This window comes from Camarhynchus parvulus, chromosome 3 (genome assembly GCF_901933205.1).
Source record: "Camarhynchus parvulus chromosome 3, STF_HiC, whole genome shotgun sequence".
NCBI lineage: Eukaryota > Metazoa > Chordata > Aves > Passeriformes > Thraupidae > Camarhynchus > Camarhynchus parvulus.
This window is the reverse complement of record NC_044573.1, coordinates 110,728,067-110,743,639: the sequence shown is the minus strand read 5'-3', so window position 1 is coordinate 110,743,639 and position 15,573 is coordinate 110,728,067. Positions and strand designations below refer to the sequence as shown.

Here is a 15,573-nt window from a genome sequence, read left to right as displayed (position 1 = left end):
GGGTTTATTTTTCTTGTGACACCTCTCCCTCTCTCTGGGTGTCACTACCTCTTAAAAACAAAGTACCCAAGCAACATTAAAATTTCCAAAACCACTTGAACAAGAACTTCAGGAGTGTTATTCAAGAGGAAATTTCAGAGCCCAGCCCCTGGGCTTGCCCAACCCAGCTCTCTCTGGTTGCTGGGACAGCAGAGCAAACATTTGCTTCCCCAAAAGAATGAGCAGAGAACAGCAATTCTTCTACTCTGTTATGCGCAGAATTTAAAAGTTTGGGGTTTTTGTTTGTTTGTTTTTAAGCAAGCACAAAACTACTGGAGTGACCTTTAAAATACCAGCACGGCCCCAGTGGATGACTGCAGGTTATGCAGCCTCCCCACATCAGAGGCTGGAGAAAAGCAGTAAACACACAACATGTCACTGATATTCCCCTTGTCCTGGACCTTCCAAATGACATTAGCAAACTCTTGACATCAGCAACGAGTAAAGTCTTGTGACAAGCAACACTGATTTCTTTTGAACAGAGCAGGGAAAAGACATAGGAGCCATACTCGGAGCTCCTGCTGCTCAGAGGGCTTGAGAAGCAAGTTTAAAAATAGTAATTTCTGAGCACTGTCTCTCAAAACCAATTATTTATTACACAAATCCATCACTTCTTTTTGCTCGTGCCTGGATCTGCTGGATCTGTTTGGCAGAACAGGAATGACACACACTTGGGAGAGCAGGATGATGATTTAAGTCAAGGTCACTCCGTGTCATGGGGTCATCCAAGTCAGCAATGATAACATGACCCCCTTTCCTCTGCCATCTGGCTTAGTTGAAATAAAGGCTCTCCCAAAGTCCTGGTAGCCAGCTTGGTGTGGACTCTAGGCTGTTGCTCCTGGGTGGATTTTATTGAGGGAACCTCCTTCACTTGGGCTTTGATCCAGTCACAGGAGACTCCAGAGAGCCCCTCTGGATCCCCTCAGAGAGACAGAGGAGCATTTTCATGGCTTTCTGTGCTCTGAAATGCTCATGGAGCACTTTGCTGCAGGACTTCACTGGAAACTGCCTTTAGAGGAGCTCTGCTTACAGGGCAGGTTAATTACTATTCCTACAAAAACGTTCGCCTGGATTCAGAGTCTGAGTTTAGCACTCAGAGATGTGACACAGCCCTGCTCACATTCCCCAGCCCAATTCCAAGGCAGGATTACATTGCAACAACCCAGCTGATCTGCCCAGCCCTCAATATAGGGCATATTATTGAGTATTTGGGTTAAAGCAGCCATAAGGATATAATCTGAGAAGTTCTATCACAGATACAATTTTAAGATTATGGATTACACAGGGCTATGTATCATCAAGCTTAAGACCTTTAGTCTGAGCTAAGTATCTCATTTTCGGAAGGGCTGCACAAACACACAAACCCAGGTCTTGGGTCTTGCTTAATCCAAATGTGAGGGAAGAGAATCCTCACAAAACCCAGAGTGTGCAGCATTTGGGACACAGCACAGCTACCCAGAGCTGCAGCTTGTGTCATGTACTTTTGACCACAAAGACAATAAATGGGACAAATGTTTCCCCAAGGAAAGCATTAAGGGTGCAGCCTGCATCACTGTGCTGTGAACATATGAGCCCATTAATGCTGCAGCTGCATGCTGGGCCCAGAAACCCATGAAAAGATTTTTAGCCTGATGCAAAATCCCCTGGGAATTGAATAGATGGGGAAATAGAGCACCCACAGCAGCCTGCCTGGCCGCAAGGAAACACTGGGTGTTCGCACCCAAGTGCTCCTGTCCATCCCAGAGGTGAGGAAAAGGTAAATACCAAGAACAACACCACCCACACAGCAGGGAAGGATCTCCTACAACAAAACACGACAGGAACCTTGTGTGCCAAGAACAGGGAGGTGACTTTCCCCCTCTGCTCTTGCCAAACCCCACCTGGAATGCTGCACACAGTTCTGGTGTCCCCAGCACGGGAAGGACATGGAACTGGTGGAGCAAGTCCAGAGGAGGCCATGAGGTTCGTAAGAGGACTGAAGCACCTCCCCTAAGGAGACAGGCTGGGGAATTTCAGGCTGTTCAGACTGGAAAAGGTTGTGTGGAGACCTCACAGCACCTTCCAGTGTTGGAAGGGTGACAGGGAAGGTGGAGAGGGACTGTTCATCAGGAACTGGAGTGACAGGACAAGGGAGAATGGGTTCAAACTGGAAGAGGGGAAATTTAGGTGAGATACCTGGAAAGAATTGTTCCTCATGAGGGTGGGGAGGCCCTGGCACAGAGAAGCTTCCAGGGGTGAAGCAGCCACAGCTTCTCTGGGCACCCTGTGCCAGGGCCTCACCACCTTCCCACCCAACAATTCCTTCCCAAATTCCCATCCATCCCTGCCCTCTGGCAGTGGGAAGCCATTCCCTGGGTCCTGTCCCTCCATCCCTTGTCCCAAGTACCTCTCCATCCCCAAGGATGCTGCTATTTGAGGTGCAGGCAGCTCCTCGGCCAGCAGCCAAAAATTCCCATCTATCTCAGAAACAGCAGAAGCATCCCAGGCAGGGAGGGAAAACTTATCTTTTATCCACTGAAGGATGTCACTGAGATGCTTCCAGCTACTTATTTTCACTTGTCTGACAGGACAAGTCTGACAGGACTTTGCAAACTCCCTTCTCTTATCTCTTCTCAGTTCAATGTCAAACAGAAGTAGAGGGAATTTAATGCATCTAATTTAATTCTAAAATTAAAAAAGGAGGAAGACTACTCCAAAACAACATCCTACATTTAACAGTATTTTATTTACTCCAGGGAATTGCAACGAGATGATCTTTAAGTTCTTTTCCAACTCAAATAATTTGGTGATTTCATGAATATAAATGCTGTTTTGAGAGTGAATGAAGAACTTGGAGCTTTGGTAGTAATTTCTGTTTAAACTATCTCTTACACAGTGTAAATGTGTCCCGATCCAGCTTCTTGATCAGGACACACTTGCTTTTCTATGAGAATTCTTGTGGTTCCACAGATCTGAAGCACAATGTGAAAATATGAATAAAATCAGAGAAGGTCCCAGCTGAAACCATCAGTGCATGTGCAATACCACTACTGCTTCAGTTTTTTAATAGAATAATTAAATTACATATTCAAACACAATAAACTGTTCAACCATAGTTAATAGAGGCATTTTAGTAACACCCAGTTTTTCCATGTTCAGAAGGGAGGGAGGAAGGTTTCGTAAGCCTACGTGTATTTCAGATTGGGCAAATGATGAGGGGGAAAACACCCCAGCAAAGGAGCAGAGGTGAACCCTGGCTGGGGAGAGGAGAGCAGAGCTCAGCCCTTATCTCTTCTGTCTGGCTGACCCCCCAGCTCAGAGATAGCAGCCAGCTGGCAAATCAGCACATGCTCTAAATCAGTCACAGCACATCTCTCTTCTCGTCTAAATCAGAAACTGGCAGATGGGGCAAAGGGAGGAGAAAGGTGGGAGGTGGCAAGGCAGGAAGCAGGGGAAAGAGCTCCAGAAGCTCTAGGACAGGAGCTGACATGCCAAGCATGGGTTTTCTTCTCAGTATTTTTTTAAAAAAGAACATTTCCTATGGCAGCAGCAACTGCAACATCCAAACTGCACATTTGAGTGATGCTGCCAAGTGGCACAAGGCTATGCTGGGTTTATGGAACTGAAACAAAACATTTTGTCATTTTCAGAGGTTTTCTGGACTAGCAAAATATAATACAAATTTGAGGGCTAGAAAAAAGAAAAAAAGATAGGCAACAATTCCAACTATGAATCAGGAAACTCTATTGCTTTCCACTTTCAGTCTTCCATAAGCATTGCAAAAACAACCATATCAAATTCCAGTGTAATCAGTGCTATTCTATGCCCTTCTGCAGAAACTGTCCAGCACAAACACCAGAAAGCAGCTAAAAATGCCACTAGAAAAAGAAACTGATGGGGAAAAATTCCTTGGGGTTTACAAGGGTAAAGGTGTCAGTGTCCCCCCAGAGACCACTCTGTAAGGCCACATCCTTATGTTCCCAGCTGGCCTAAAAAAATATTATTATTAAAAATAAAGTTGATGTGATGTGTAACAGTAATTTACTCTTTGGATGCAGTCATTCTGGAATTCTGGTATTTTTTTATTAAGTTGTAGCAGGTAGAAGCTGTACAATAACTATCCTAGGTTCTGACAGGCACAACAGCATCATTTACCAATATTCCCTGAAATCAAAGAACAAAAGTTACATTGGGCAGAGTTTGTCATCCCCTCAAATCTTTCCTTCCTTTCTTTCCTTGGTTAAGTATGGCTCAAAACAGCACTGGCATGAAAAACCCTGAAGCACAATTTCTTTTGTGGCTCCTTGTCTTGGTTTGAAAAGATTGGTGCTTGTTCAGGAAGGTAGGAGCTTCCCTTCAAATGGAGAATGTAAATCCCCTCTCTCTGAATTATTATCATTTTGAAATTAAGAGGTTCTTAGGTAAAGATATGGGAGTAGGAATAACAGTTCTTTACTAGGGAAAAAAATAGAAATGTAGTACTACAAAACAACACTGACAGAGTGAGAATACAACCTGACACCCCGTGGGTCAGGGTGTTGGTAGCAGTCTGATTAAGTGGTGGCTGCAGTGCTCTTGGAGTGGTAGATGTGGTTCTGTTGAGGCAGTGATCTTGTAGAAGGGTGGAAGTGTTCTTCTGAAGGTCTAGTGCTGGTGTAGATGAGCCTGGTCTTTTTCTGGGAATTTAGTGGAAAAGAAAATTGTTCTTTTGGGAAACTAGTGGAAAAGGCTGCTGTGGTGTTCCAAACCTCAGATTATATCCAGGTAGGAATGCTTGGCTCCTCTACCTGGGTGGAGCATCTCCCAGTAGGATGACAGAATTTTATCAGCCATGCAGTGACACTCAATGACCCATGAACAGCAGAGATCTCCTGGAGGGAGGATTGGTTGTGGAAGAGATAAGGAAAACTGCTCAATTAACAGAAGATAACTGCCCCACCTCTAACAGATGGTAAATAGAATACACACCCCCAGCCACATCTTACAACCAAAGACACTCCTGTACAGTGTTTTATGGAATCACAGAATGGTTGGTTTGGGTTGGAAAGGACCTTAAAGATCATCCCACTGCAATCCTGTGCCCCTGGCAGTGACACCTTCCTCTGGAATGAAAGGTGTTTTCCCTTGCTCCGTCTCACTCACCAGCCATGAGCTTCCCTAATCAGACACAGCAGAGCCAGGAGCACCTCAGGAACATCAAATATCCCATTTCCAACACCTCAGCACTGAGCTTTGCTAAGCAAATGAGGCTCTGTTTGAAGAGCAGGGGGTTAGAACATAATGAATTTCATGGACTGAAGGGTTTCTCAAGAAAACTCATCCTTCAAACAAGGCTTTTGGGTCTGGAGTGTTTGGGCACTGCCCAGGCTCCCCAGGGAATGGTCACAGCCCCGAGGCTGCCAGAGCTCCATGAGTGTTTGGACAAGTCTCTCATGGATGCACAGGGTGGGATGGTTGGGGTGTTTGTGCAGGGCCACAAATTAGATTAATAATCCTGGTGGGTCCCTTCCAGCTCAGGATTTTCAATAATTTTATGGCCCCTGGCCATATCTCAGAGGCCAAATATAGGGTGCAGAGAAGTGGAATTTCAAAGGAGGTGCTTTCATTGCCTCAGCATTAGACACCTGCCTGGACAGGAGATGGGATTTAACAACCCAGAGTCTTTTATTCTGAACAAACTGGGCTTATGATGTCCAAGTTTCCCTATTCTTTGCTGCAGGACCTTCCTAGAGCAGAGAAGCTGATAAGTGGTGTGGGAATTACTGAAGAGCTCCAGCACCAGACAGTCTCAAGGTATTGCAACATACGCAAAGGAGGCACCAAAAAAACAAACAAACAAACAAAAACAAAAACCAACCAACCAACCAAACAAACAACCTCCTTGGATTTGTTTGAAGTTTGGGAGCCCAGTTATCTTTCTGAAGCAGATCCTTTAGTTGGTAGCTTGTGTGGGTTTTGTTTGTTTTTTTTTTCCTGTGTGAATATAGGACTCAGAATGAAGTATTTTTAAGAGCCAGAACTGCAATGGTCAGAGTTTTATTGTTTAAATTTCAGCTGCAGAATTTCTTTCACGGCACAAAAAAGCTCCAGCCAATGGTGAAATAAAATATAGAGAATAAATTTAATGATTTTACTAACACAGATATAACCAAAAGGCAGCAGTATGATAGCAGGTAACAAAAATTAGAATTTTTAGAGAAGCTGTTTCCTCTCCTTCTGCATATCAGACAAATACAACTTGCAATTCATTTTGCTGCTGCCAGGTATATACAATGAGAGGAAATGTCAACTGAATCAAGTCTGATCACTTCAAGCTTATCCTATGATACTCAGAAATCCATTTTCACAGAAGGTTTCAAATTGCAAAGTGCCTAAGGCTGCTGGGTTTCACAATTGTTTAGAAGTTTATAAATATTTTTACCCCATTTTTACATTCAGGCTAAGTGGTACCAAAAGGCTGAGGCCCACCAAACTCCAATTTTTGATCACATCCTGCAATTAATATTTTTCTAACAGAGCCTCATCTTTACTTCCATGGCAATACTGAATTCTTTGGGAAAAAACCACACTGCCCTATTTGAGCAAAAGAATTTTTTTGCAATCAGAAACAGCCTCTTTAAAACAAAATCCCCAAATACATTTAAAAAAAACCCAAAACTGTGAAAGAGCATACACAGTTCAAAGCCTAAACTTGTGCAGCTAAAAGGAACAAAGGTAATCACTGTTCCTTGGAAAATTCCTCCAGTGCTCCAAGGCATTCCAGGCGTAGTTGGCGGTTACTTAGTTTCTACTGACAAAACTAATTTTTGCCAGCTCACTCAAAACAATAAAAAAAAAAAAAGCCCCAAACCCCAAGAACTCTGGTTGAGCAGCAGCTTTGTGGGTTTGGGGTATTTTGTACTTGGAGCTAAATTTTCTGTATTGTTGGTACAATAATCTGCTTAGTCCTGACCACATTCAAGCGGTGCATGGATCCCATAAAGCTGGTGTTATGACAAGGGGATTACAACTTTATCCTTTTGTTTGTAAATACTCAGATGTCAGGATACTATTGTGCTCTAGAGAATGTTTGGTGAACAGCCAGTCCCCGTACTTTCAATTACTATTGTGAATTACAGTATTTTTTAATCAAGTGGGCTGTAGCTACCTTTATATAGCCATGTGAGGGAGGGAAAGAGCCTCCTTAGGATGTGGCAGCTTTTTAACTCCTCTAGGAGATCCTAAATGGAAAATGATGGCAGGTGGAGCAGCATGTACAGGAAAATACACAATATATGGTAATCTTGTTCTACAGCATCAACAAACTCAGCATTCACATCCAGGATAACCTTTAGCCAAGCCACTGGCACACAGGATTAATCCCAGAATGATCTCCTGGCACTGTGGAAAGCAAAAGACTGGAACTAAAAGGGATTTAATCCTTGAAAGGGTATTTCTAGATCTCTCTCAGGTCCACCAAGACTGGGTTTTCCACCTTTGGTAGATCACCCAGCTGCATCACCCAATCCATAAACTCCTTAGAGCCTCTACCTTGCACCAGTTTGAGTTTCTGTCTTCCTTGAAAACACATATACACCAACCAGAATCACTTGGAAAGACAGTAGATTTTTCCATGGACTCTCTGATATTTACACAAGTACCTAAACACAAATGTGTACCCAATAGTCTTTGAAGAAAGAAGAATCCCAGAACAATTGGGGTTGGATGGGACCTTAAAGCCCATCCAGTGCTACCCCCTGCCATGGGCAGGGACACCTTCCACTATCCCAGGTTGCTCCAAGCCCCATCCAACCTGGCCTTGCACATTTCCAGGGATCCAGGGGCAGCCACAGCTTCTCTGGGCAACCTGTGCCAGGGCCTCACCACCCTCACAGGGAGGAATTTCTCTCTAAAATCTCCTTCAGGCCCCCTCTGCTTCAAACAAAGAATAAAAAAAGAAAAAATGAGACATCTGCAGGAGTACGAAGGGGTCCCCAGCCAAGGAGGCTCCAGAGCAGGCCACAAGCTCTTCACCCTCACATTTATCAATCATTCCACACTAAGGAAATTACTGTAAGGACTCTTCAACTCAGGGAAAGAAATGCCCCACCAAGAGCATTCTGAAAATGTTGGTAATGTTTTCTATGTCTTTTAAATAGGCACTAACTCCCTCCAAACACAAATGTGTAGAAGAGGTGTCTCTTCAACACTTGCTCATTCCCCATCTACTCTCCTACTGAATTACCAACACCATGAGGCAGCTCTGTACTCATAACACTTGACAGTCAACACTTTTTGACATCTCCAAAGAACTTTCAGTCATTTATCTCACAACTGTCCGGGCAATTTGTGTTACATAATCACCAAAGTAACTTGGGAAACACCTTCCAGCCCTGAGACCTAAATAAGAAGTGAAATTGCTCCCTTCACTTTTAGTTTTGGTTCCGCAGGTCTGCCTTGTCCTCCAGTGGAGAGGAGGACTTTCCACCTTCCTCTCTTTGGAATTGGTTCTCCAGCTTCTTTACCACATCCACCAGGCATTAAGCAAGTAGGAAATGTTTGGAGTGGCAGCAGTTCAAAAGGGAACATCGCTGTGGCCACATTTTGTAAAGAAATCAATCTTAATGGTGCTGTTTGTGCATGCACAGGGCATTTACAAGATTGGGAATTTCACTGGGTACAGCAGCCTGTCACTTTCTGAATCTTGATGCAATTTCAGCACCACTGGATCTCAGCTGATGAAGAAGGGGCATGCACAGTGCCAAAATTTATACCTCAGAGTCATTTCTGGTGCCTCCAGAACCAGATGCCTGCTAAGCACAGAGTTATTTTCATGTAGTGAAGTCTGTTCATGGCCTGTTTTGGATCCAGCCCCAAATGAGGGATTCAAGCAGTATTTAAAATACAAACACCGTGGAAACCACAAATGATGTTGGTCTGACGGATGGTGGATGGGGAGGAGGGAGAAAATCAGAGCTGTAGGAAGAAGGGTTGGTCATTAGCATAAAAAAGAGATTTGTCTTGGCTCCACCATTCAGTAACCCTGAAATTCCACACTTCAGCACATCCACATTCCATGATCACAGTGATAACCCAGAGGCTGTTACAAGATCTAGGTACTCTCAACCCAAACCCTCTATCAGCATCCAAGGAGCCTGGAAGGTGAAAGAACAGCACAGCTCACCTGAGCCATGCTGCAAACGAGAATAGCAGCTTGTCAAGGCACTGGCATCCCTAAAAATGCACTTCAAAAAAACCTGACATGTATGAGAAGCCTCAAACATTCAGCTAGAGTAAAATTAGTGTTTATATGTCTCAAAAAAGAATGATATCATGCTGTCTTTTGCTCTTCCCAAGAGCACAGACTCTGTACCCCCCCTAATCAAAGCTTTCAATTCTGTCTATATTCCTCCAACCCACTTAAGACAACCTAGCTGACAGCATGGAGATAAGGAAGGAGGCAGCAATCAATATCCTTATCACCAGCCCTGGAGAGATCTAACAGATGCAGAGATGTGGCGCTTAGGGACATGTTCTAATGGTGGGCTTGGCAGTGCTGGGCTAATGGTTGGACTCTGAGATTTTAAAGGTCTTTTCCAACCTAAACAATTCTAAAATTCTATTATTCCAATTTCTATCCAATTTCTATTATTCCAATTTCTATCCAGTTTCTTTTCCACCCTAAACAATTCTAAAATTCTATTATTCCAATTTCTATCCCATCTAACTCCAGAAATCTTATTACAGGAGTACATGGCATGAGGAAAAAAATACAAACTTTGTCCCAAAGAAAGCAAGAAAGAACTGTTTTCCAGGGTAACATTTGTGAACCAAGCTCCTCTTCTGGCTGACCTAGAAAAGCAATCCTTATCCTCAGTGTACCACTGCAATCAGCTGTTTTTCCTTCCCAGCATGAGGATGAGAAATAAGCTATAATTGACCTGTTTGCTGAAAAGCAAAGGGAAAATACAGCATATTATGAAAATTACAGGCAAGCCTTCACCATGACAGCTCAGCTCCCATGTCCTGTATCTGCCCTGCTAATGGCTCCAGACTGCTGAAAAAATGTCAAAGTGCTCTAGGCAGAATTAAATATTTGCTTAAACTTAGAATTGCATTAAAGTGAACAGATCTGCATTGAGAACTTGTTTCGCAGACAAAAAATAACATCTTTGGAGTGAGAAGGAAAGAGAGACCCCTTCATTATTTGGTGGGAAAAGCCCAATTATTTCTTCCTAAGTAAGTGTTGCTGATTCACTATTTCTTAGTGAATTATTTCTTCCTCCAATATTTTAATTTATTTCTTCCTAAATAGGTGTTGTTGATTCACTGTAGCATTCCTCTACACCCTGAATTTCCCAAATGCATCTTTTGGCCACATGATGAACCTACCCATCTGCTTTGTCTATTCTTCTCCCTCCCATCTCAGCAAATGGCTGTGGTCATTTTTAAGAACTATTTTGTGCACTAGTCTTGAGTCAACACACTACAGAACTATTTCAAAGCACTGCAGTTCTTTCATGCCCATTGTATTCCAACTTTAAGCTCTCATTTGGACAAACAGATAATCCTGAAGAATCTAATGAGGAAGATAATTGTGAATATGCTTCTATTTCTTATTTCTTGTTCCAATAATAGTTACTCTTGTGTACAAAAAATTCTTTCACTAAACACTTGTATCAACACCCAGCACCCCAAAAACCAATGTGGCAGCTCCTGAAGGGTTTGTTCATTATTGCTGCTGATTTATTTATTTATACTGGGGAAAATAAGAACCAGGAACAGGCATTAGCAGAGGACTGTGACTGGTGGGACCAAGTGCAGGAGCTACAACATCAAGAGTGCAAAACCATCTGGCCCCAAATTAATCCAGAAATGAGTTAGCTGGAAAAGGCACTGAAACTGGGCTTGGTGAAGCTACACATCATTTTTGGCTGACAAACATTCTTCCAGAGACTATGGCATGCAGGGCTGTAAGGAGCAATCAGGGATTAAGTTATCATTTCATGCTCTGGCAGCAGATCTTTAACAAGGTGAAACACGCACCGTGCACCATCACTTATCCCTTTCAGCCAAGTGTGTCAGACTAAATCCCACCGTGCACTTTCCTGCCAAACAACCTCCTGGGCCTGGATCCTGGCCAGAGATTCGCTGGCTTTTGCCAGCCCTCATGTTGTCCCAGGGCAGGGCAGAGAAGTGCTGGAAGGAGGATGCAACTCCCACCTCTGGGAGACCTCTGGGAGACTGCTCCTGGTGCTCCAGGATTAGATTAGGCTTCTAAAAATTGCAAACATGAGTCCTCTGGTCTATCACTGACTTTTATCACATATTTTTTTGCAGTGCCTGAAGTGAAGGAAGGATGCAGGGCCTTTAGCCATGGGATGAGAACTGACACTCTGCAGGTTGCCAGCCGATTTTCCAAGGAAATTCAGGTAAAACCCAGGAGCTCTGGCAGCAAATCTTTCCCCAGCAACCTCAAAGCACCTCCAAGCCAAGGTCAGAGCTGCTGCTGAAAGTGCCACAGCTGCCAACCAGATTTCCTCCTGCCTCACTCTTATCCCTAATTACTTCTAAGAGCTTCCCACAAGCAACACCATGGATTCACTTCCTGTGCTGCTCCTATTCCCAGAGCTGTTTATCTCCCCAGCATGCCTTCTCTTTTGAAATCCCTTTCAACACCTCTCCCTCAAACAAAAAAAAGCACCCCAAAAGGAGACTTAAACTTTCCATAACACATTTTCTGGAGCAAAAGCTGTTTATGGTTGTAGGTATTTTTAAAAAGTCCTTTTTGGGACATTACACACGTGCTGGGTTATATTCAGTTCAGGCCAATTAAAAGTTCATTGTATGGTCAAGTGTTCTGTGCTGCACAAATGCAGCTCTGTGGCTCTTTAGTACCTTCCCCTCACTTAGACAATATAAAGGGGCTGAAAATAGGGAAAACAGCAGACAGAACAGGGAATCACAGAGCTGGATAACAAGAAATGATGCCCCAGGGCTGTGAGCCTCATGTAGTCACTGAGAACAGAATTTTAGGATGGTTTGGAAGGGACTTTTTAAAGGTCATCTCATTCAACCCTGCAGGGACACCTCCCATTATCCCAGGCTGCTCCAAGCTCCATCCAGCCTGGCCTTGGACATTTCCAGGGATCCAGGGGCAGCCACAGCTTCTCTGGGCACCCTGTGCCAGGGCCTCACCACCTCTTTTTAAGAAACCTCTTAGATTTAATATAAAATTACTTTGCTCCAACTGCAGGATGGAGCTAATGCTGTACATTCAATGCTCCAAAGCTTTTTCTGGACTAAAACATCTACAATGCCCATTCTGGATGAAGACAGCAATTGTTTGGCTTTTCTGTGAACATCACCATAATAAAGTGGTTTTATAGGAAGTCCTCGTGAACAGAGCAATCCATCACTCAAAAATTGGGACCCTGGCGCTGATTCTCACTGCCACGAGTGACTAATACAAAATGGATACTTGGGCATGGAGGAAAATATCAAAATATATCCATTTTCATCACTGACCATGTGCTATAGCCCTCCAAAAATACCGTCACCAGTTAATTCTGCCAAAAAGCAATTTAATTAAAGACAGAAAAACCCCTAATAACTAAGAAAAGCAACCACATTTCTTTGTAGGAATCTGAAGAATTTCTTGTTAGTACTTCTAAATTCTTCACCTAAATGTGGAATTATAGAATCATAAAGGTCAAAGAAGACCTCTAAGGGCATCAACCAGCAGTACCACCACAGTCACCACTAAACCATGTCCCCCCAGGTGCCACATGCAGACTTTTCTGAACACTTCCAGGCATGTTGATTCCACCACTGTCCTGGGCAGCCTGTTCCAATGCTTGACAACCCCTTCCACAAAGAAATTTTTCCTAACGTCTAATCTAAACCTCTCCTGGCACAATCTGAGGCCATTTCCTCTCATCCTGTCACTTGTTACCTGGGAGGAGAGACTGAGCCCACCTCAGCACAACCTCCTGTCAGGGAGTTGTGCACTCTTGCAACCTTTAATCTACCCTCACTACAATACCACAATTACAGCAAATTTTGTATAATTTCTTTATGAGGGAAATACAGCCTGTGTTCCAAGTGAGTTCTGCTCATTTGGGGCACAACACTCTGCAGAAAGCTGAAATTCCAGAAGTGTAGAAACCTAAAACAAGACCAAAAAAATTAACTCCACCCAAAATTTGAACGAATGTTTACCTCCTCACACTGTTCTTTCAGTCCACAGTAGCCACCAGCACCAGACACTTGCTGGCAGCTGGTTTCACTTAAAACTTCTCTTTTCCTTTTCCAAGGATCTATTTTGGAAGACAAATTCTCATACGCGCCATGTGGAAAAGAGTTTCATATTTTGTGGTCTCAGTGATTAAATTAATGAAAATAAAGTGTGATAGTTCACATACACAGTAAAGGAGATAATAATTTCCCTGGGAAAAAAAAACACCTAAAGGTGATACCAAATAAACTTGTCAGCTCCTGATGCCAAGTTCACATTGCAAAGAAGTTATTTTTAGCCTGCAAGTGTGGGCTACACTGCAAGTTGCTGGTATTCATAAACAGGGATGGGATGTGAGGCTTTTTCATGTGCACTGAACAGAACCAAAGGATGTTTCCTGTTGAATTCTAACTTTGAACTCCCAGGCTGCCTGCTGCTCTTCTCTTCTGGCTGAAAAATATCTTGCTTTTAGATGCAACTTGTAGCCTGCTTGACTGTGCTTCATATGGGACAGCACATGCAAAAGCTCTTGACGTGACATTATCATGATTTAGCACTAAGCACAGCAGTTCCCTAAAACAAGAATAAAAGCAGATGTCTACTTTTATCTTGAGAAGCTCTTTTAATTATTTTCTACACACATCTCACCAAGAAATGCTTTATTTTTGCTAATGCTGAATGAAATTTGGGGATTAGAAATGTGCTCAACAATACCTTCTGTTCATCCTGAGTTACACAGAGCAGCTATGAGCATCTGTGTTGATGAACAGGCAAATAATAGAATTTTATCAGATGAACAGGACTGGCTTACTCTCAATCTGAAGCAACTGCTCTTATAATCACCTATATTTTATTCTTCTAAATCCAAAAGACATCAGACCATTTTAAGAAGCTGGAAGCCAAATACTGAATTGTCCATTGAAGATTATACATCAATGCCCAACACACACCTCTTCATATAGAACAACAAAACAAGAATCATTAAATAAATTATTCCTCTAAAACTACCCTGCTGGATTCCCCAGTGACTGCATAGCTCAGAGTCACAAAGCAGCTTCACAGACACTGCAAAACCCCAACAGCCACACTTGCAACATAACATGGAATTTGAAGGTCAGCTCCTCTCTCCCCTCCTTTCTGTTTGTACCAGTACCATAAAAAATGTTTTCTAACAACAGTTCCTTGTTACAATTCTTTGCCCACTTACATCAAATAAACTCAACCATCTTCAATTCCATGGGGATGTTTCCCTGGCTGTAACTCCCCCAAACAGTTCCCTACAAAACAAAACCTACCCACACATACAAGTTGCTAAAGAAAACATTATCTTTAATGGCCAACCTCTGTTTTGGTGGGGGTAGGGGTGGAAATGGGAAGGAGGACTCCTGTCAGAGAGGGAGCAAAGTTACTGAGTGAAAATTGACCAAAAGTCTCATTAAAAATAAACTACAGAATATTTGTGAATTAGTTGTTCCACAGAGCTCACACTTTGTCCACCACCACAAACCATCATTTGGTCATAAAAGCAGTAACTGAGGGGAAAAATAATAATCCCCAAAGTGATAACTTCACCAAGAAGTTTGCTGTACACCAGCAGCTAGCAGAGATTTGAAGAGACAAAACTGCAAGTGTGCTGCACCCGGGAAAACACAGACATTTAGTCAATATTTCCTCTCTGAACAGAGAGAGGGTGAAAATCTACAGCCAAAATTATCTCTGAGAGTCACCAGTCTGGTGTGCTCATCTGGAGCACAGGGCTGAGATCAGGGAGATGAGCAGGCAGCAGGGTAAAATCAAATCACCCTGAACAGCCACACACACTTTCCTTTTCCACATTCCTTGCTCTTGCTGGTTGTCTCACACAGCTCATGGCTGGAGCCACAGTGAAACAGAAGTTTTTTAGCTGTTACACCATCTACAAATGTTTTTCAGCTTTTCCCCCCTCCATTTAATAAAACCATCACAATTTTCTAAAGAGCCTGTGAGGCCAAAATGAACAAATCTCCATTTAAAGACCTTCTTCTGCAGAGACTTTAGTGACAGTGCCTCCCTCCCGCAGCCAGCCCTAAAATCATGCGTTGGAACCCATTCCTGTAGACAGACCAGGCTATCCTCCTCCTCCTCCTCCTGCTGCCAACAGAAACAAGAAAGGCAAAGTCCTTATTTTGCAGGCAGGTTGGGAGATTATCCAAGGTCAGCTGCTCCAGGATGATGCCCGTGTTGCAAAGAAATAGTTTGCTAACAGTTGTTTTCCCCAAAACACAGCCCTGAAAGTGGTGGGTAAAAGAAGTCCCTTTGCCTCAGCATTTTTTTCACCAAAGGGAAAGGACTTTGACAAA

General features: G+C 43.2%; 1 protein-coding gene across 1 annotated transcript in view; it reads right to left on the bottom strand.

Moving 5' to 3' along the window:
- The window catches only part of KIF13B (kinesin family member 13B), a 123,777-nt gene that overhangs the window by 75,011 nt on the left and 33,193 nt on the right, over positions 1-15,573 (bottom strand).